Source organism: Petromyzon marinus (genome assembly GCF_048934315.1).
Source record: "Petromyzon marinus isolate PM22_M1 ecotype Great Lakes invasive population chromosome 75 unlocalized genomic scaffold, UKy_Petmar_22M1.pri1.0 chr75_unloc.1, whole genome shotgun sequence".
In the NCBI taxonomy this organism is placed as follows: Eukaryota; Metazoa; Chordata; class Hyperoartia; order Petromyzontiformes; family Petromyzontidae; genus Petromyzon; species Petromyzon marinus.
The window spans coordinates 342,001-363,031 of NW_027422613.1; the positions used below are offsets into that span (position 1 = coordinate 342,001).

The 21,031-nt window shown below is 54.5% G+C and overlaps 2 protein-coding genes across 2 annotated transcripts in view; one reads left to right on the top strand and one right to left on the bottom strand.

Annotated features, from left to right (window-relative positions):
* Positions 1-3,857, bottom strand: part of LOC142908158 (phosphatidylinositol 4,5-bisphosphate 3-kinase catalytic subunit alpha isoform-like) — a 51,374-nt gene extending 47,517 nt beyond the window's left edge. The window contains exon 1 of the mRNA XM_076058445.1: positions 3,607-3,857. The gene's annotated coding sequence lies outside the window, so the exon portion shown is untranslated. The remainder of the gene's footprint in view (positions 1-3,606) is intronic.
* Positions 1-21,031, top strand: part of PIK3CA (phosphatidylinositol-4,5-bisphosphate 3-kinase catalytic subunit alpha) — a 183,852-nt gene that overhangs the window by 141,162 nt on the left and 21,659 nt on the right. The window lies entirely within an intron of this gene.

Genomic DNA, 21,031 nt, shown 5'->3' on the forward strand with positions numbered 1-21,031 from the left:
TTACTACACACACACTCACCACACTCACTCTTACTACACACTCACTCACCACTACCACTCTTACTACACACACACACTCACCACTACCACTCTCACTACACTCACCACACTCACTCTTACTACACACTCACCACACACACACTCACTATTACTACACACTCACCACACACACACTCACTATTACTACACACTCACTCACTACTACCACTCTTACTACACACACACCACACACACTCACCACTCTCACTCACTCACAGCAGATCAACGATACCAACGTCGTATGTCAGCCACTCGTTCCAGCTGTACTCAACACACACACACAACACAACACACTCTTACTACACACACACCACTACCACACACACACCACACACACTCTCACTACACACACAACACTACCACACAGACACACTCACCACTCTCACACACTCACAGCAGGTCAACGATACCAACGTCGTACGTCAGCCACTCGTTCCATCTACAACACACACACAACACTCAACACTATTACTACACACACACTCTCACTACACACTCACACACACACACCACACACACACACACTCTCACTACACACACACTCACCACTACCACACACACACACCACACACACACACAACACACTCTTACTACACACACACTCACAACACACTCTTACTACACACTCACACACCACACACAACACAACACACTCTCACTACACACTCACTCACCACACACACTCTTACTACACGCACACTCACAACACACACAACACACTCTTACTACACACTCACTCACCACACACACACACACTCTTACTACACACACACTCACAACACACACAACACACTCTTACTACACACTCACTCACCACACACACACACACTCTTACTACACACACACTCACAACACACACAACACACTCTTACTACACACTCACTCACTACACTCACCACTCACTCTTACTACACACTCACTCACCACACACACACACACTCACTACACACAACACACTCTCACTACACACAACACACTCACTCTTACTACACACACACACACACCACTACACTCACCACTACCACTCTTACTACACACACCACACACTCACAGCAGGTCAACGATACCAACGTCGTACGTCAGCCACTCGTTCCATCTACACTCAACACACACACTCTTACTACACACTCACACACTCACCACACACTCACCACTACCACACACACAACTCTTACTACACACTCACTCACAACTATTACTACACACTCACTCACTCACCACACACTCACCACTACCACACACACAACTCTTACTACACACTCACTCACAACTATTACTACACACTCACTCACTCACCACACACTCACCACTACCACACACACAACTCTTACTACACACTCACTCACAACTATTACTACACACTCACTCACTCACCACACACTCACCACTACCACACACACAACTCTTACTACACACTCACTCACAACTATTACTACACACTCACCACACTCACCACTACACACTCACTCACAGCAGGTCAACGATACCAACGTCGTACGTCAGCCACTCGTTCCATCTGTACTCACCACACACACTCACCACACTCACCACACTCACCACTACCACTCTTACCACTCTCACTCACCACTCTCACTCACCACTCTCCACACACACTCACCACTCTTACCACACTCACCACTACCACTCTTACCACTACCACTCTTACCACTCTCACTCACCACTCTCCACACACACTCACCACTCTTACTCACCACACTCACCACACACACTCACCACTCTTACTCACCACACTCACCACACACACTCACCACTCTTACTCACCACACTCACCACTACCACTCTTACCACTCTCACTCACCACACTCACCACACACACTCACCACACTCACCACTACCACTATTACTCACCACACTCACTCACCACACTCACCACTACCACACTCACCACTATTACTCACCACACTCACCACTACCACACTCACCACTACCACACACACCACTCTTACTCACCACTCTCCACACTCACCACTCTCACTCACCACTCTCCACACTCACCACTCTCACTCACCACTCTCCACACTCACCACTCTCACTCACCACTCTCACTCACCACACTCCACACACTCACCACTCTTACTCACCACTCTCACTCACCACACTCACTCACAGCGAGTGAGTGACACAGCGAGTGACACAGTGAGTGAGTGACACAGTGAGTGACACAGTGAGTGACACAGTGGGTGACACAGTGGGTGACACAGTGAGTGAGTGAGTGACACAGCGAGTGACACAGCGAGTGAGTGACACAGCGAGTGAGTGACACAGCGAGTGAGTGACACAGCGAGTGAGTGACACAGCGAGTGAGTGACACAGCGAGTGACACAGTGAGTGACACTGAGTGACACAGCGAGTGACACAGCGAGTGACAGAGCGAGTGAGTGACACTGTGAGTGACACAGCGAGTGACACAGTGAGTGAGTGAGTGACACTGTGAGTGACACAGTGACACAGCGAGTGAGTGACAGTGAGTGACACAGCGAGTGACACAGCGAGTGAGTGACAGCGAGTGACACAGTGAGTGACACAGCGAGTGACACAGTGAGTGAGTGACACAGCGAGTGACACAGCGAGTGAGTGACACAGTGAGTGACACAGTGAGTGACGCAGCGAGTGAGTGACAGTGAGTGAGTGACACAGTGAGTGACACAGTGAGTGACACAGCGAGTGAGTGACACAGCGAGTGAGTGACACAGTGAGTGACACAGCGAGTGAGTGACACAGCGAGTGAGTGACACAGCGAGTGAGCGACACTCACAGAGGGTTGGAGCAAGGTACACGCTGGGTGTTCACGTTGTCACACAGTGAGTGACACAGTGAGTGACACAGTGAGTGAGTGACACAGCGAGTGAGTGATACAGTGAGTGAGTGACACAGTGAGTGACACAGTGAGTGTCACAGCGAGTGAGTGAGTGACACAGTGAGTGACACAGCGAGTGAGTGACACAGCGAGTGAGTGACACAGCGAGTGACACAGTGAGTGACACAGCGAGTGAGTGAGTGAGTGACACAGTGAGTGACACAGTGAGTGACACAGTGAGTGACACAGCGAGTGACAGTGAGTGAGTGACACAGTGAGTGAGTGACACAGTGAGTGACACAGCGAGTGAGTGAGTGACACAGTGAGTGACACAGTGAGTGATGCAGCGAGTGAGTGACAGTGAGTGAGTGACAGTGAGTGACACAGTGAGTGAGTGACACAGCGAGTGAGTGACACAGCGAGTGACACAGTGAGTGACACAGTGAGTGAGTGACACAGTGAGTGACACAGTGAGTGAGTGACACAGTGAGTGACACAGTGAGTGAGTGACACAGCAAGTGACACAGTGAGTGACGCAGCGAGTGAGTGACACAGTGAGTGACACAGTGAGTGAGTGACACAGCGAGTGAGTGACACAGCGAGTGACACAGTGAGTGAGTGACACAGTGAGTGACACAGTGAGTGAGTGACACAGCGAGTGAGTGACACAGCGAGTGAGTGACACAGCGAGTGACACAGTGAGTGAGTGACACAGCGAGTGAGTGACACAGCGAGTGAGCGACACTCACAGGGGGTTGGAGCAAGGTACACGCTGGGTGTTCACGTTGTCACACAGTGAGTGACACAGTGAGTGAGTGACACAGCAAGTGAGTGAGTGACACAGTGAGTGTCACAGCGAGTGAGTGACACAGTGAGTGACACAGCGAGTGAGTGACACAGTGAGTGACACAGCGAGTGACACAGCGAGTGAGTGAGTGAGTGACACAGCGAGTGACACAGTGAGTGACACAGCGAGTGAGTGACACAGCGAGTGAGTGACACAGCGAGTGACACAGTGAGTGACACAGTGAGTGACACAGCGAGTGACACAGTGAGTGACACAGCGAGTGAGTGACACAGCGAGTGAGCGACACTCACAGGGGGTTGGAGCAAGGTACACGCTGGGTGTTCACGTTGTCACACAGTGAGTGACACAGCGAGTGACACAAAGAGTGACACAGTGAGTGTCACAGCGAGTGTCACAGCGAGTGAGTGAGTGACACAGTGAGTGACACAGCGAGTGTCACAGCGAGTGAGTGAGTGACACAGTGAGTGACACAGCGAGTGAGTGACACAGCGAGTGACACAGCGAGTGTCACAGCGAGTGAGTGAGTGACACAGTGAGTGACACAGCGAGTGAGTGACACAGCGAGTGACACAGCGAGTGAGTGAGTGAGTGCCACAGTGAGTGAGTGACACAGTGAGTGACACAGCGAGTGTGTGAGTGAGTGACACAGCGAGTGACACAGCGAGTGACACAGCGAGTGAGTGACACAGCGAGTGAGCGACACTCACAGGGGGTTGGAGCAAGGTACACGCTGGGTGTTCACGTTGTCACACAGTGAGTGACACAGTGAGTGAGTGACACAGTAACACAGCGAGTGAGTGACACAGTGAGTGACACAGCGAGTGACACAGCGAGTGACACAGCGAGTGACACAGTGAGTGACGCAGCGAGTGAGTGACAGTGAGTGAGTGACAGTGAGTGACACAGTGAGTGAGTGACACAGCGAGTGACACAGCGAGTGACACAGTGAGTGACACAGTGAGTGACACAGTGAGTGACACAGCGAGTGAGTGACACAGCGAGTGACACAGCGAGTGACACAGCGAGTGACACAGCGAGTGAGCGACACAGTGAGTGAGTGACACAGTGAGTGACACAGCGAGTGAGTGAGTGACACAGGGGGTTGGAGCAAGGTACACGCTGGGTGTTCACGTTGTCACACAGTGAGTGACACAGTGAGTGACACAGCGAGTGAGTGACACTCACAGGGGGTTGGAGCAAGGTACACGCTGGGTGTTCACGTTGTCACACAGTGAGTGACACAGCGAGTGAGTGACACAGTAACACAGCGAGTGAGTGACACAGTGAGTGACACAGTGAGTGTCACAGCGAGTGAGTGACACAGTGAGTGACACAGCGAGTGAGTGACACAGTGAGTGACACAGCGAGTGACACAGCGAGTGAGTGAGTGAGTGACACAGCGAGTGACACAGTGAGTGACACAGCGAGTGACAGTGAGTGAGTGACACAGTGAGTGAGTGACACAGTGAGTGACACAGTGAGTGACACAGTGAGTGACACAGCGAGTGAGTGACACAGCGAGTGACACAGTGAGTGACACAGCGAGTGAGTGACACTCACAGGGGGTTGGAGCAAGGTACACGCTGGGTGTTCACGTTGTCACACAGTGAGTGACACAGTGAGTGACACAGTGAGTGAGTGACACAGTGAGTGACACAGTGAGTGACACAGCGAGTGAGCGACACAGTGAGTGACACAGTGAGTGAGTGACACAGCGAGTGACACAGCGAGTGACACAGTGAGTGACACAGTGAGTGACACAGTGAGTGACACAGTGAGTGACACAGTGAGTGACACAGCGAGTGAGCGACACTCACAGGGGGTTGGAGCAAGGTACACGCTGGGTGTTCACGTTGTCACACAGTGAGTGACACAGCGAGTGACACAGAGAGTGACACAGTGAGTGACACAGTGAGTGATACAGTGAGTGAGTGACACAGCGAGTGACACAATGAGTCACACAGCGAGTGAGTGACCGAGTGAGTGACACAGTGAGTGACACAGCGAGTGAGTGACACAGCGAGTGAGTGAGTGACACAGTGAGTGACACAGCGAGTGACACAGTGAGTGACGCAGCGAGTGAGTGACAGTGAGTGAGTGACAGTGAGTGACACAGTGAGTGACACAGTGAGTGAGTGAGTGACACAGCGAGTGACACAGTGAGTGACACAGCGAGTGACACAGTGAGTGACACAGCGAGTGAGTGACACAGCGAGTGAGTGACACAGTGAGTGACACAGCGAGTGACACAGCGAGTGAGTGAGTGACACAGCGAGTGACACAGTGGGTGACACAGTGAGTGACACAGTGAGTGACACAGCGAGTGAGTGACACAGTGAGTGACACAGCGAGTGACACAGCGAGTGAGTGACACAGTGAGTGACACAGCGAGTGACACAGCGAGTGAGCGACACTCACAGGGGGTTGGAGCAAGGTACACGCTGGGTGTTCACGTTGTCACACAGTGAGTGACACAGTGAGTGAGTGACACAGCAAGTGAGTGAGTGAGTGACACAGTGAGTGACACAGTGAGTGACACAGCGAGTGACAGTGAGTGAGTGACACAGTGAGTGAGTGACACAGTGAGTGACACAGCGAGTGAGTGAGTGACACAGTGAGTGACACAGTGAGTGATGCAGCGAGTGAGTGACAGTGAGTGAGTGACACAGTGAGTGACACAGCGAGTGAGTGAGTGAGTGACACAGTGAGTGACACAGTGAGTGAGTTACACAGTGAGTGACACAGCGAGTGACACAGTGAGTGACACAGTGAGTGACACAGTGAGTGAGTGACACAGTGAGTGACACAGTGAGTGACACAGTGAGTGAGTGACACAGTGAGTGACACAGCGAGTGAGCGACACTCACAGGGGGTTGGAGCAAGGTACACGCTGGGTGTTCACGTTGTCACACAGTGAGTGACACAGTGAGTGACACAGCGAGTGAGTGACACTCACAGGGGGTTGGAGCAAGGTACACGCTGGGTGTTCACGTTGTCACACAGTGAGTGACACAGTGAGTGAGTGACACAGTGAGTGACACAGCGAGTGACACAGTGAGTGAGTGAGTGACACAGCGAGTGACACAGCGAGTGACACAGCGAGTGAGTGAGTGAGTGACACAGCGAGTGACACAGTGAGTGACACAGCGAGTGAGTGACACAGCGAGTGAGTGAGTGACACAGCGAGTGACACAGTGAGTGACACAGCGAGTGAGTGACACAGCGAGTGAGCGACACTCACAGAGGGTTGGAGCAAGGTACACGCTGGGTGTTCACGTTGTCACACAGTGAGTGACACAGTGAGTGACACAGTGAGTGAGTGACACAGCGAGTGAGTGATACAGTGAGTGAGTGACACAGTGAGTGACACAGTGAGTGTCACAGCGAGTGAGTGAGTGACACAGTGAGTGACACAGCGAGTGAGTGACACAGCGAGTGAGTGACACAGCGAGTGACACAGTGAGTGACACAGCGAGTGAGTGAGTGAGTGACACAGTGAGTGACACAGTGAGTGACACAGTGAGTGACACAGCGAGTGACAGTGAGTGAGTGACACAGTGAGTGAGTGACACAGTGAGTGACACAGCGAGTGAGTGAGTGACACAGTGAGTGACACAGTGAGTGATGCAGCGAGTGAGTGACAGTGAGTGAGTGACAGTGAGTGACACAGTGAGTGAGTGACACAGCGAGTGAGTGACACAGCGAGTGACACAGTGAGTGACACAGTGAGTGAGTGACACAGTGAGTGACACAGTGAGTGAGTGACACAGTGAGTGACACAGTGAGTGAGTGACACAGCGAGTGACACAGCGAGTGAGTGAGTGAGTGCCACAGTGAGTGAGTGACACAGTGAGTGACACAGCGAGTGAGTGACACAGTGAGTGACACAGCGAGTGACACAGTGAGTGAGTGACACAGCAAGTGACACAGTGAGTGACACAGCAAGTGACACAGTGAGTGAGTGACACAGCGAGTGAGTGACACAGCGAGTGAGCGACACTCACAGGGGGTTGGAGCAAGGTACACGCTGGGTGTTCACGTTGTCACACAGTGAGTGACACAGTGAGTGACACAGTGAGTGACACAGTGAGTGAGTGACACAGCGAGTGAGTGATACAGTGAGTGAGTGACACAGTGAGTGACACAGTGAGTGTCACAGCGAGTGAGTGAGTGACACAGTGAGTGACACAGCGAGTGAGTGACACAGTGAGTGACACAGCGAGTGACACAGCGAGTGAGTGAGTGAGTGACACAGCGAGTGACACAGTGAGTGACACAGTGAGTGAGTGACACAGTGAGTGACACAGTGAGTGAGTGACACAGCGAGTGAGCGACAGTGAGTGAGTGACACAGTGAGTGACACAGCGAGTGAGTGACACAGCGAGTGAGTGACACAGCGAGTGACACAGCGAGTGACACAGTGAGTGACACAGTGAGTGACACAGCGAGTGACACAGTGAGTGAGTGAGTGACACAGCGAGCGAGTGACACAGTGAGTGACACAGTGAGTGACACAGCGAGTGACACAGTGAGTGACACAGTGAGTGACACAGTGAGTGACACAGTGAGTGACACAGCGAGTGACACAGCGAGTGACACAGTGAGTGACACAGTGAGTGACACAGTGAGTGACACAGTGAGTGAGTGAGTGACACAGCGAGCGAGTGACACAGTGAGTGACACAGTGAGTGACACAGCGAGTGACACAGCGAGTGACACAGCGAGTGAGCGACACAGTGAGTGACACAGCGAGTGAGTGAGTGAGTGCCACAGTGAGTGAGTGACACAGTGAGTGACACAGTGAGTGACACAGTGAGTGACACAGCGAGTGACACAGTGAGTGTCACAGCGAGTGAGTGAGTGACACAGTGAGTGACACAGCGAGTGAGTGACACAGTGAGTGACACAGCGAGTGAGCGACACTCACAGGGGGTTGGAGCAAGGTACACGCTGGGTGTTCACGTTGTCACACAGTGAGTGACACAGTGAGTGAGTGACACAGCGAGTGAGTGACACAGCGAGTGACACAGTGAGTGACACAGCGAGTGACACAGTGAGTGAGTGAGTGACACAGCGAGCGAGTGACACAGTGAGTGACACAGTGAGTGACACAGCGAGTGACACAGTGAGTGACACAGTGAGTGACACAGTGAGTGACACAGTGAGTGACACAGCGAGTGACACAGCGAGTGACACAGTGAGTGACACAGTGAGTGACACAGTGAGTGAGTGAGTGACACAGCGAGCGAGTGACACAGTGAGTGACACAGTGAGTGACACAGCGAGTGACACAGCGAGTGACACAGCGAGTGAGCGACACTCACAGGGGGTTGGAGCAAGGTACACGCTGGGTGTTCACGTTGTCACACAGTGAGTGACACAGCGAGTGACACAGAGAGTGACACAGTGAGTGACACAGTGAGTGATACAGTGAGTGAGTGACACAGTGAGTGACACAGTGAGTGACACAGCGAGTGAGTGACACTCACAGGGGGTTGGAGCAAGGTACACGCTGGGTGTTCACGTTGTCACACAGCGAGTGACACAGAGAGTGACACAGTGAGTGACACAGTGAGTGACACAGCGAGTGACACAGTGAGTGACACAGTGAGTGACACAGTGAGTGACACAGTGAGTGACACAGTGAGTGACACAGCGAGTGAGTGACACTCACAGGGGGTTGGAGCAAGGTACACGCTGGGTGTTCACGTTGTCACACAGTGAGTGACACAGTGAGTGACACAGCGAGTGACACAGTGAGTGACACAGCGAGTGAGTGACCGAGTGAGTGAGTGACACAGCGAGTGACACAGTGAGTGACACAGTGAGTGACACAGCGAGTGAGTGACACTCACAGGGGGTTGGAGCAAGGTACACGCTGGGTGTTCACGTTGTCACACAGTGAGTGACACAGTGAGTGAGTGACACAGTGAGTGACACAGCGAGTGAGTGACACTCACAGGGGGTTGGAGCAAGGTACACGCTGGGTGTTCACGTTGTCACACAGTGAGTGAGTGACACAGCGAGTGAGTGACACAGCGAGTGAGTGACACTCACAGGGGGTTGGAGCAAGGTACACGCTGGGTGTTCACGTTGTCACACAGTGAGTGACACAGTGAGTGACACAGCGAGTGACACAGTGAGTGACACAGCGAGTGAGTGACCGAGTGAGTGAGTGACACAGCGAGTGACACAGTGAGTGACACAGTGAGTGACACAGCGAGTGAGTGACACTCACAGGGGGTTGGAGCAAGGTACACGCTGGGTGTTCACGTTGTCACACAGTGAGTGACACAGTGAGTGAGTGACACAGCGAGTGACACAGAGAGTGACACAGCGAGTGACACAGTGAGTGACACAGCGAGTGAGTGACACTCACAGGGGGTTGGAGCAAGGTACACGCTGGGTGTTCACGTTGTCACACAGTGAGTGAGTGACACAGTGAGTGACACAGCGAGTGAGTGACACTCACAGGGGGTTGGAGCAAGGTACACGCTGGGTGTTCACGTTGTCACACAGTGAGTGACACAGCGAGTGACACAGCGAGTGAGTGACACTCACAGGGGGTTGGAGCAAGGTACACGCTGGGTGTTCACGTTGTCACACAGTGAGTGACACAGTGAGTGACACAGCGAGTGACACAGTGAGTGACACAGCGAGTGAGTGACCGAGTGAGTGAGTGACACAGCGAGTGACACAGTGAGTGACACAGTGAGTGACACAGCGAGTGAGTGACACTCACAGGGGGTTGGAGCAAGGTACACGCTGGGTGTTCACGTTGTCACACAGTGAGTGACACAGTGAGTGAGTGACACAGCGAGTGACACAGAGAGTGACACAGCGAGTGACACAGTGAGTGACACAGCGAGTGAGTGACACTCACAGGGGGTTGGAGCAAGGTACACGCTGGGTGTTCACGTTGTCACACAGTGAGTGAGTGACACAGTGAGTGACACAGCGAGTGAGTGACACTCACAGGGGGTTGGAGCAAGGTACACGCTGGGTGTTCACGTTGTCACACAGAGGCTCCCCTCCGTGGAACACGCCGGTCTTGACGTAGATCTACAACCACAACCAACACAACCACCACCACCACGTCACAAACCACCACCGCCATGTCAACCACCACCACCACCACCACCACCAAGTCACCAACCACCACCACCACCACGTCACAAACCACCACCACAACTACTGCCACCACCACCACGTCAACCACCACCACCACCACGTCAACAACCACCACCACCACGTCAACAACCACCACCACCACGTCAACCACCACCACCACCACGTCACAAACCACCACTGCCATGACAACCACCACCACATTATGAGACAGAAACAAGATATAGGAATAGGTTTTACCCTTTTAACTGGCACAAAAACTGATAAACCTTTATTCAAGGCATCATGTTTGCAATAACCACAACACAAGCAGTCAAAATACAAACAAAAAGACAACTCTGATAATAATATTGGCACTGTCCTTGAATTTGATTGGTCCACACCCGAGACAGCTTTTCTTAGAGCCCCTTTAGTCTCTCCACTGGTGTTGGACCAGAAGACGCCAAAAGGCGTACAACTCAAAAACAGCGCACTATCAGAGTTTTGAGGGCTCGGGGTGAGCATTAACATTATGAGACCTCCTTTGCCAGAAACAAGATATAGGAATAGGTTTTACCCTTTTAACTGGCACAAAAAACTGACACCTTTATTCAAGGCATCATGGAGGCATCATGCAATAACCACAACACAAGCAGTCAACCAACTAAAACATCACCACCACAACCACCACCGCAACCACCGCCTCAACCACCACAACCCCCACCACAACGCCCACCACCTCCAACTCCACCTCCAACTCCACCTCCACCACCACCACTACCCCCACCACCTCGACCACCACCACCAACACTTTCACCACCACCCCTAACACCAACACCACCAACAACAACCGCCATTCTCCACTAAGTGGCGGTGACGTCACCACGACGCTTGTGCCAGGCCATGTGCACCCTGAGGCCACGTGAAGTGTCGAACGCCCGCTGGCAGGAGGTCACGGGGCAGACCCAGGTGCCACGGGTCGACTGACTGAGATGACTGGCTGATGCACCACCTGTGCCCCCTACTGTGCCAACTTGCTGCGCTTTAGCCACCCGGCGCTCCGCTCGTTGTTGTGAGCGTCGCTCCTCCACCCTCCGTTGTTGTTGGAGGGCGACTGCCTCCAACTGCCCAGTAGCGTCCTTCACGAACCTCCTCCACAGAGGCCGATCTTGACACCGCTGGTACCGGTCATCGGCAAGTCCACTCAGCTCCACGTCCTCCCGTACCACGTCACTCCATCTCTTCTCTAGCCCGTACCACGCCCGTTTAGCCCCCTCGATCCGGCCGAACAAAAGCTGTTTCGGCAGGCGGTGGCTGGGCATGCGGGCTACATGACCCAGCCAACGCAGCCTTGCCTGCCGGAGGAGCTCACCGATGGGACTTTGCCCAGATCTTTCAAGGATTTGTGAGCTCCTCACACAATCCAGCCTGGTTATACCCAGGATGGATCGTAGGCAGGCCAGCCTAAATAATGTTTTAACCAGCGAAGATGCTCCTTTAGCGGGGGTCCACGTTTCGCAAGCGTAGAGAAGGGAGGGAATGACCGTGGCCGAGAAGACCCGAAGCTGCCCAGGTATGGGAAACTCTCCACTCTCTCCACAACTGCCCCATCACCGATTGGGAGTTGTGGGGGTGGAGTGTCCGATGGTACAAAATACCCAAGCAGGTGCTCAATGTTGGTGGGGCTGATGGAAAGGCCCCACTTGGCAAGCTCCAGGTTCAGCAGCAGCCGCCTTCAACTCCTCCGAGTGAGCAGCAATCACCAGATCATCGGCATACATAACGTGGTTGAGCAATAGGGAGCCATCCCTTGACCGCACCTGGGCATCGATCAGCCTCCCATTGTATCTGTACCAGATGGAAATTCCTCCGGTACAGCCATCGAAGGCTTCACAAACTACGTGGTCCAAATAGATGTCAAAAAATGTGGGAGCCAGAGGACATCCCTGTCGCGCCCCAAGGTGTACAGGGAATGGCTCCGACTCCCGGCCACGTAGTTTTACCCGGGCCCGCTCACCATCATGAAGGTCCTTAATGATCGTGAGCAGAGGGTCAGGGACTCCGAAAGCACAAAGAACAACCCAGAGCCCAGTCCTGCTGATGGTATCATAGACCTTGACCAGGTCAATAAAGCAGAGATGTAGGTCTTGTTGGAATTCCCTACACCTCTGCTGTAGCAGACGGACAGAAAATATGGCATCTGTGCTGGACAGCCCTTTCCTAAAACCGCATTGGGACTCCGCAAGCCTCTCCTCAGCGTGCCTAGCAAGGCGATGCTGAATAATCCTTGCCAGGACCTTTCCCGGCACACTGAGGAGTGAGATGCCCCTATAGTTGTTACAGTCTGTGTGGTCCCCCTTCTTAAAAAGGGGGACCACCAGGGCATCCTTCCAATCCTGTGGAACCCATCAAGTGGTCCAGACTGTAATGATGTTATGTAGGGCAGTCTGTGCACAAACGCCACCCTCCCTCAGGATGTCGCTTGGGAGATCATCTCTGCCCGGTGCCTTTCCAGGTCTTAGACTCTGGATCACCCTCAGTACTTCCTCAAGAGATGGCACCTCAGCCAGCCACTCACAGGGGGTGACTTATTCTTCCAATATTTGAGGCACGTTGTTTTCCAGGTTGAGGGATTTCCCCTCCCCCAGGACCTCACAGAAATGCTCAGCAAATCTGCGAACCTGTTCCTGGGGGTCGGAGATTGGATCACCGTTCTTTCCCCTAATGATGGCAATAGGTGTGGCGTTGCAGGTTACTTTCATGGAATTAAAGAGCGATTTGTGATCGCGGGCCATTGAGGCAGACTGCATCTCCTCAGCAACCCGCGACCACCACCCATCCTTGCAGCGCCTTACAGCTCTCCGAACCTCTGAGCAAAGGCTGCGGTAAGCCGATGAGAGTGGGCCTGTCGCTTTTTTTCAGCCAGCCTGAACACCTCCTCTGTCAGCCAAGGTCTCTGAGGAGGTCTGGACCGCGTACCCAAAGCAGCCATTGCAGCTGCATGAGTCACAGTCCTAAACATCGCCCATTTACCCTCGACATCTGGAGGAATGGGGGACGATGCCAACCCCAGCCGCAAGTGATGATGAAATTCTCGCTTGCAACTTTCATCAGCTAGCTGAAACCAGGCCACCTTAGGTTGGAATGGGGTCCTGGGTGTACACCCACCACCGGAGTGGAAGAATGGCAGGCGCATCTTACAGATGACTAGTCGATGGTCAGAGGGCAGATCAGCTCCACGGTAGGTCCTGGTGTCAAGGACATGGGCCCGCATCCGCTGTTCTGTCACAATGTAGTCCAGCAGATGTTCTTGCTTGGACCCGGCATGCATCCATGATGTTGTGTGGATGCGCCGATGCCGGAACAGCGTGTTGGTAATTACAAGCCCATGGGCTGCACAAAAATCTAGCAGCCTCCTACCGTTGTTATTGAGCTGATCTGGCCCATGCCCTCCAATCACTCCAGACCAGGTGCCAGCATCATGACCAACTCGGACATTGAAGTCGCCCAACAAGATGACTCTATCCCGAGGGGCCACTTTAGCCAGCACCTGTGACAGGAGGTCATAGAAGGCATCTGACTCATTGGCCTTGCCTGCATCCCTCCAAGGATGTTCATCTTCGGTGGGGGCATAAGCAACCACGACCACCACTCCTCGCCTTCGGTTGATGGGAAGGCGAGCCCAAAGTAGCCTGGGACTTACAGTTTCCCACACCTCACCGCCACGCTCCCACGCCCCCTTCATTCTTTTGTTCAGAAGAAGAGCCACACCCTGTTGTTTAGCAGTCTGCTGCCCCGAGTAGAGGACTGTCCACCCCTCATGGTGGCAGGAACCAGATCCAGTCCACCGGACCTCCTGAATACCACAGAGATCCGGGCGGTACCGGTCCAGCTCCCGACGGAGGAGTGGGCAGCCTCTCCTCCGCAGTGAACGTTCGAACATTCCACGTGGCCACACGAAGTGGCTTTTCGTTGTTTCTGGAGGAGCCCCGAGGGTAGATATTCAGTCTCCCGGCTCCGCCAAATGGGGTTTGGCCAGGAGACGTCACAGACGCCTGTCCTCCCGGGGCCTCCGGCACAAGCTTAATTAAAGTTTTTTGCACCGTAGTTTAGCGGTAGTTAATTGGAGGTGGAGGGGTTACCAGCCCATCGCACCCATCCGGAGCGCCCATTCGGCTGCTGTGGTGGTTACAAACGCCATGAAGGGAAGGGCCAATCGGAATTGGCCCTCCCCCCACGGCACTGCCCATCACAGCGTTGCCGTCCGGCACAACGAGGAGGAAGGGGGTTGTTTTTGCCGGACAACCACCAATGCCACCAACACGACCACCGACACCACCACCAACAACACCATCACCACCATCACCAACACTTCCACCACCACCACCCCCACCACCGTCATCACAGGGGAGACACTGGGAGACACTCCACTACTTCCACCAAACACCACCACCTCCACCACCACCCCCAACCCTTCCACCACCACCACCACCACCACCCCCAACACTTCCACCAAACGCCCCCAACACCACCACCACCACCACTCCCACCACCTCCAACAACCACCACCTCCACCACCACCACCAACACCACCACCACCACCCCCAACACTTCCACCAACAACCACCACCACCACCTCCACCACCACCACCACCACCTCCACCAACCACCACCTCCACCACCACGACCACCACCATCTCCCCCCCCACCACCACCACCACCACCACCTCCACCAACCACCACCACCAACAACCACCAACCACCACCACCACCTTGTCCGTGTCGCGGATGTTGACGTTGACGTAGGTGGCGCAGAGAATCCGCAGCCGCAGCAGGCTGGTGACACACCACAGCGGCTTGCTGGGGCCACCGCCGCCGCCCCCGCCGTCGCCGTTCATGTAGCCACCGACTCCTCCACCGACTCCTCCACCGACTCCTCCACCGACTCCTCCACCGACTCCTCCTCCTCCTCCGCCGCCGCCGGCCGCGGCCGCGGCCGCCGACGACAACGACGAGGAGGAGGAGGACGCCAACGAGGACGCCAACGCGGAGGAGGAGGAGGAGGAGGAGGCCGCCGACGCCGAAGAGGAGGAGAGCGACGCCGAGGAGACGGAGGAGACGGAGGAGGCGGCGGAGGCGGTGGAGGCGGAGACGGAGGAGGAGGAGGCCGTGCCGCCGGTGGCGGTGGAGACTCGCCGGGCGTACGAGGGCACCGTGAAGCCGTTGCGGGGCAACTGGTTGTAGAGGGAGTCCTTGGTCATGAGCATGAGGTGCGGCATGCGGGAGATGGAGAGGCAGCTTCGTATGTACTGGGGAGAGACGCGGGGGAGGGAGACGGTGAGGGCGTGTGTGAGAGTGTGTGCGAGAGTGTGTGTGAGAGTGTGTGAGTGTGTGTGAGAGTGTGTGAGTGTGTGTGTGAGTGTGTGGGAGAGTGTGTGTAAGTGTGTGAGAGTGTGTGTGTGTGTGAGGCAGCTTCGTATGTACTGGGGAGAGACGCGGGGGAGGGAGACGGTGAGGGCGTGAGTGTGTGTGTGTGTGAGTGTGTGAGTCAGTGTGTGTGTGAGAGTGTGTGAGAGTGTGTGAGTGTGTGTGAGTGTGTGAGTGTGTGTGAGAGTGTGTGTGAGTGTGTGTGTGAGTGTGTGTGAGTGTGTGTGTGAGTGTGTGTGAGTGTGAGTGTGTGAGAGTGAGAGTGTGTGAGTGTGTGTGAGAGTGTGTGTGAGAGTGTGTGTGAGAGTGTGAGAGTGTGTGGGTGTGTGTGTGTGAGAGGCAGCTTCATATGTACTGGGGAGAGATGCGGGGGAGGGAGACGGTGAGGGCGAGTGTGTGTGTGTGAGTGTGTGTGAGTGTGTGTGAGTGTGTGAGTGTGTGTGAGTGTGTGTGTGTGAGCGTGTGTGTGAGTGTGTGTGAGTGTGTGTGTGAGTGTGTGTGAGTGTGTGTGAGTGTGGGAGTGTGTGGGAGTGTGTGGGTGTGTGTGTGTGTGAGAGGCAGCTTCGTATGTACTGGGGAGAGACGCGGGGGAGGGAGACGGTGAGGACGTGAGTGTGTGTGAGTGTGTGAGTCAGTGTGTGTGTGAGCGTGTGTGAGAGTGTGTGTGTAAGTGTGTGTGTGAGAGTCAGTGTGTGAGAGTGTGAGTGTGTGTGAGTGTGTGTGTGTAAGTGTGTGTGTGAGAGTCAGTGTGTGAGTGTGAGTGAGTGTGAGTGTGTGTGAGAGAGTGTGTGTGAGTGTGTGGGAGTGTGTGTGTGTGAGTGTGTGTGTGTGAGTGTGTGTGTGAGTGTGTGTGAGTGTGTGTGAGTGTGTGTGTGGGAGTGTGTGGGTGTGTGTGTGTGTGAGAGGCAGCTTCGTATGTACTGGGGAGAGACGCGGGGGAGGGAGACGGTGAGGGCGAGTGTGTGTGTGTGAGTGTGTGAGTGTGTGTGGGAGTGTGTGGGAGTGTGTGTGTGTGAGTGTATGAGAGTGTGTGAGTGTGAGTGAGTGTGTGTGTGTGTGAGTGTGTGAGTGTGTGTGAGTGTGTGTGTGTGAGTGTATGAGAGTGTGTGAGTGTGTGTGTGAGAGTGTGTGTGAGAGTGTGTGTGTGTGAGAGTGTGTGAGTGAGTGTGAGTGTGTGTGAGTCAGGTCCGGCAAAACAACCCCCTACCTCCTCGCGGTGCCGGACGGGCAACTCTGTCGTGGACAGTGCTGTGGGGGGAGATCCAATTTTGATTGGCTCCTCCCCTCATGGCATATATGTCCACCACAGGGGCTAAACGGGGGCTCTGGACGGGTGCGAGGGGCTGGTAACCCCTCCACCTTCAATTAATTACCACTAAACCACGAGTTAAACTGAAATATGTAACTAATAAGCTTGTGCCGGAGGCCCCGGGGGGCCAGGCGTCTATGACGTCTCCTGGCCAAACCCCAATTGGCGGAGCCAAGAGATTGAATATCTACCCTCGGGGCTACTCTAGAAACAACGAAAAGCCACTACGGGTGGCCACGTGGAATGTTCGAACGCTCACTGCAGAGGCTGCCACTCCTCTGTCGGGAGCTGGACCGGTACCGCCTGGATCTATGCGGCATTCAGGAGGTCCGGTGGACCGGCTCTGGCTCCTGCCACCATGAGGGGTGGACAGTCCTCTACTCGGGGCAGCAGACTGCCAAACAACAGGGTGTGGCTCTTCTTTTGAACAAAAGAATGAAGGGGGCGTGGGAGCATGGCGGTGAGGTGTGGGAAGCTGTAAGTCCCAGGCTACTTTGGGCTCGCCTTCCCATCAACCGGAGGCGAGGAATGGTGGTCGTGGTTACTTATGCCCCCACCGAAGATGAACATCCGTGGAGGGATGCAGGCAAAGCCGATGAGTCAGATGCCTTCTATGACCTCCTGTCACAGGTGCTGGCTAAAGTGGCCCCTCGGGATAGAGTCATAATGTTGGGTGACTTCAATGCCAGAGTTGTTCATGATACTGACACCTGGTCTGGAGTGATTGGAGGGCATGGGCCAGATCAGCTCAATAACAACGGTAGGAGGCTGCTAGATTTTTGTGCAGCCCATGGGCTTGTAATTACCAACACGCTGTTCCGGCATCGGCGCATCCACACAACATCATGGATGCATGCCGGGTCCAAGCAAGAACATCTGCTGGACTACAGAGTGACGGACCAGCGAATGCGAGCCCATGTCCTTGACACCAGGACCTACCGTGGAGCTGATCTGCCCTCTGACCATCGACTAGTCATCTGTAAGATGCGCCTGCCATTCTTCCACTCCGGTGGTGGGTGTACACCCAGGACCCCATTCCAACATAAAGTGGCCTGGTCTCAGTTATCTGATGAAAGTTGCAAGCGAGAATTTCATCATCGCTTGCGGCTGGGATTGGCATCGTCCCCGACTCCTCCTGATGTCGAGGGTAAATGGGCGAGGTTTAGGACTGTGACTCATGCAGCTGCAATGGCTGCTTTGGGTACGCGGTCCAGACCTCCCCAGAGACCCTGGCTGACAGAGGAGGTGTTCAGGATGGTTGAGAAAAAGCGACAGGCCCACTGTCATCGGCTACAGAATCCCACGTTAGAGAAGGAGGAGGCTTACCGCAGCCTTCGCTCGGAGGTTCGGAGAGCCGTGAGGCGCTGCAAGGATGGGTGGTGGTCGCGGGTTGCTGAGGAGATGGAGTCTGCCTCAGTGGCCCGTGATCACAAATCTCTATTTAACTCCATCAAAAAAGTAACCTGCAGCGCCACACCTATTACCATCATTAGGGAAAAAAACGGTGATCCAATCTCCGACCCCCAGGAACAGGTTCGCAGATTTGCTGAGCATATCCGTGAGGTCCTGGGGGAGGGAAAATCCCTCAGCCAGGAAAACATCGTGGCACAAAGTGAGGATGACCCTGCTGAGGCTGCGATGCCTCAAATATTGGAAGAAGAAGTCATCCCCTCTGAGTGGCTGGCTGAGGTGCCATCTGCTGAGGAAGTATTGAAGGCGATCCGGAGTCTGAGACCAGGAAAGGCAGCGGGCAGAGATGATCTCCCAAGCGAAATGCTGAGGGAGGGTGGCGTTTGTGCACAGACTGCCCTATATGACATCATAACAACAGTCTGGACCACTGGACGGGTTCTGCAGGATTGGAAGGATGCCCTGGTGGTCCCCCTTTTTAAGAAAGGGGACCGCACAGACTGTAACAACTACAGGGGCATCTCACTCCTCAGTGTGCCGGGAAAGGTCCTGGCAAGGATTATTCAGCATCGCCTTGCCAGGCACGCTGAGGAGAGGCTTGCGGAGCCCCAATGCGGTTTCAGGAAAGGGCGGTCCTGCACAGATGCCATATTTTCTGTCCATCTGCTACAGCAGAGGTGTAGGGAATTCCAACAAGACCTACATCTCTGCTTTATTGACCTGGTCAAGGCCTATGATACCATCAGTAGGCCTGGGCTCTGGGTCATTCTTCGTGCTTTTGGAGTACCTGACCCTCTGCTCACGATCATTAAGGACCTTCATGATGGTGAGCGGGCCCGGGTAAAACTACGTGGCCGGGAGTCAGAGCCATTCCCTGTACACCTTGGGGTGCGACAGGGATGTCCTCTGGCTCCCACATTATTTAACATCTATTTTGACCACGCAGTTCGTGAAGCCTTCAATAGCTGTACCGGGGGAATCTCCATATGGTACAGATATAATGGGAGGCTGATCGACGCCCGGGTGCGGTCAAGGGATGGCTCCCTATTGGTCAACCACGTTGTGTATGCTGATGATTTGGTAATAGCTGCTCAGTCAGAGGAGGAGTTGGAGACGCTGCTGCTGAGACTGGAGCGTGCCACTAAGAGGTGGGGCCTTACCATCAGCCCCACCAAAACTAAGCACCTGCCTGGGTATTTTGTACCATCGGACACTCCACCCCCACAACTCCCAGTCGGTGATGGGGCAGTTGTGGAGAGAGTGGAGAGTTTCCCATACCTGGGCAGTGTGCTTATGACTGGCTCCAGTTTAACAGCAGAGGTCTCACTCCGAATCAGTCGAGCGGCAATATCTTTTCATCGGTTGCGTAACGCTGTGTGGAAGCTACCTGGTCTGTCGCTCCGCACTAAGCTTCAGGTCTTCTCGGCCACGGTCATTCCCTCCCTTCTCTACGCTTGCGAAACGTGGACCCCCCCTAATGGAACATCTTCGCCGGTTAGAAACATTTAGGCTGGCCTACCTACGATCCATCCTGGGTTTAACCAGACTGGATTGTGTGAGGAGCTCACAAATCCTTGAAAGATCTGGGCAGGGTCCCATCGGTGAGCTCCTCCGGCAGGCAAGGCTGCGATGGCTGGGTCATGTAGCCCGCATGCCCAGCCACCGCATGCCGAAACAGCTTTTGTTTGGCCGGATTGAGGGGGCTAAGCGGGCGCGGCACGGGCTAGAGAAGAGATGGAGTGATGTGGTACAGGAGGACGTGGAGCTGAGTGGACTTGCCGATGACTGGTACCAGCGGTGTCAAGATCGGCCTCTGTGGAGGAGGCTCGTGAAGGATGCTACTGGGCAGTTGGAGGCAGTCGCCCTCCAACAACAACGGAGGGTGGAGGAGCGACGCTCACAACAACGAGCGGAGCGCCGGGTGGCTAAAGCACAGCAGGTTGGCACAGTAGGGGGCACAGGTGGTGCATCAGCCAGTCATCTCAGTCAGTCGACCCGTGGCACCTGGGTCTGCCCAGTGACCTCCTGCCAGCGGGCGTTCGACACTTCACGTGGCCTCAGGGTGCACATAGCCTGGCACAAGCGTCGTGGTGACGTCACCACCACTTAGTGG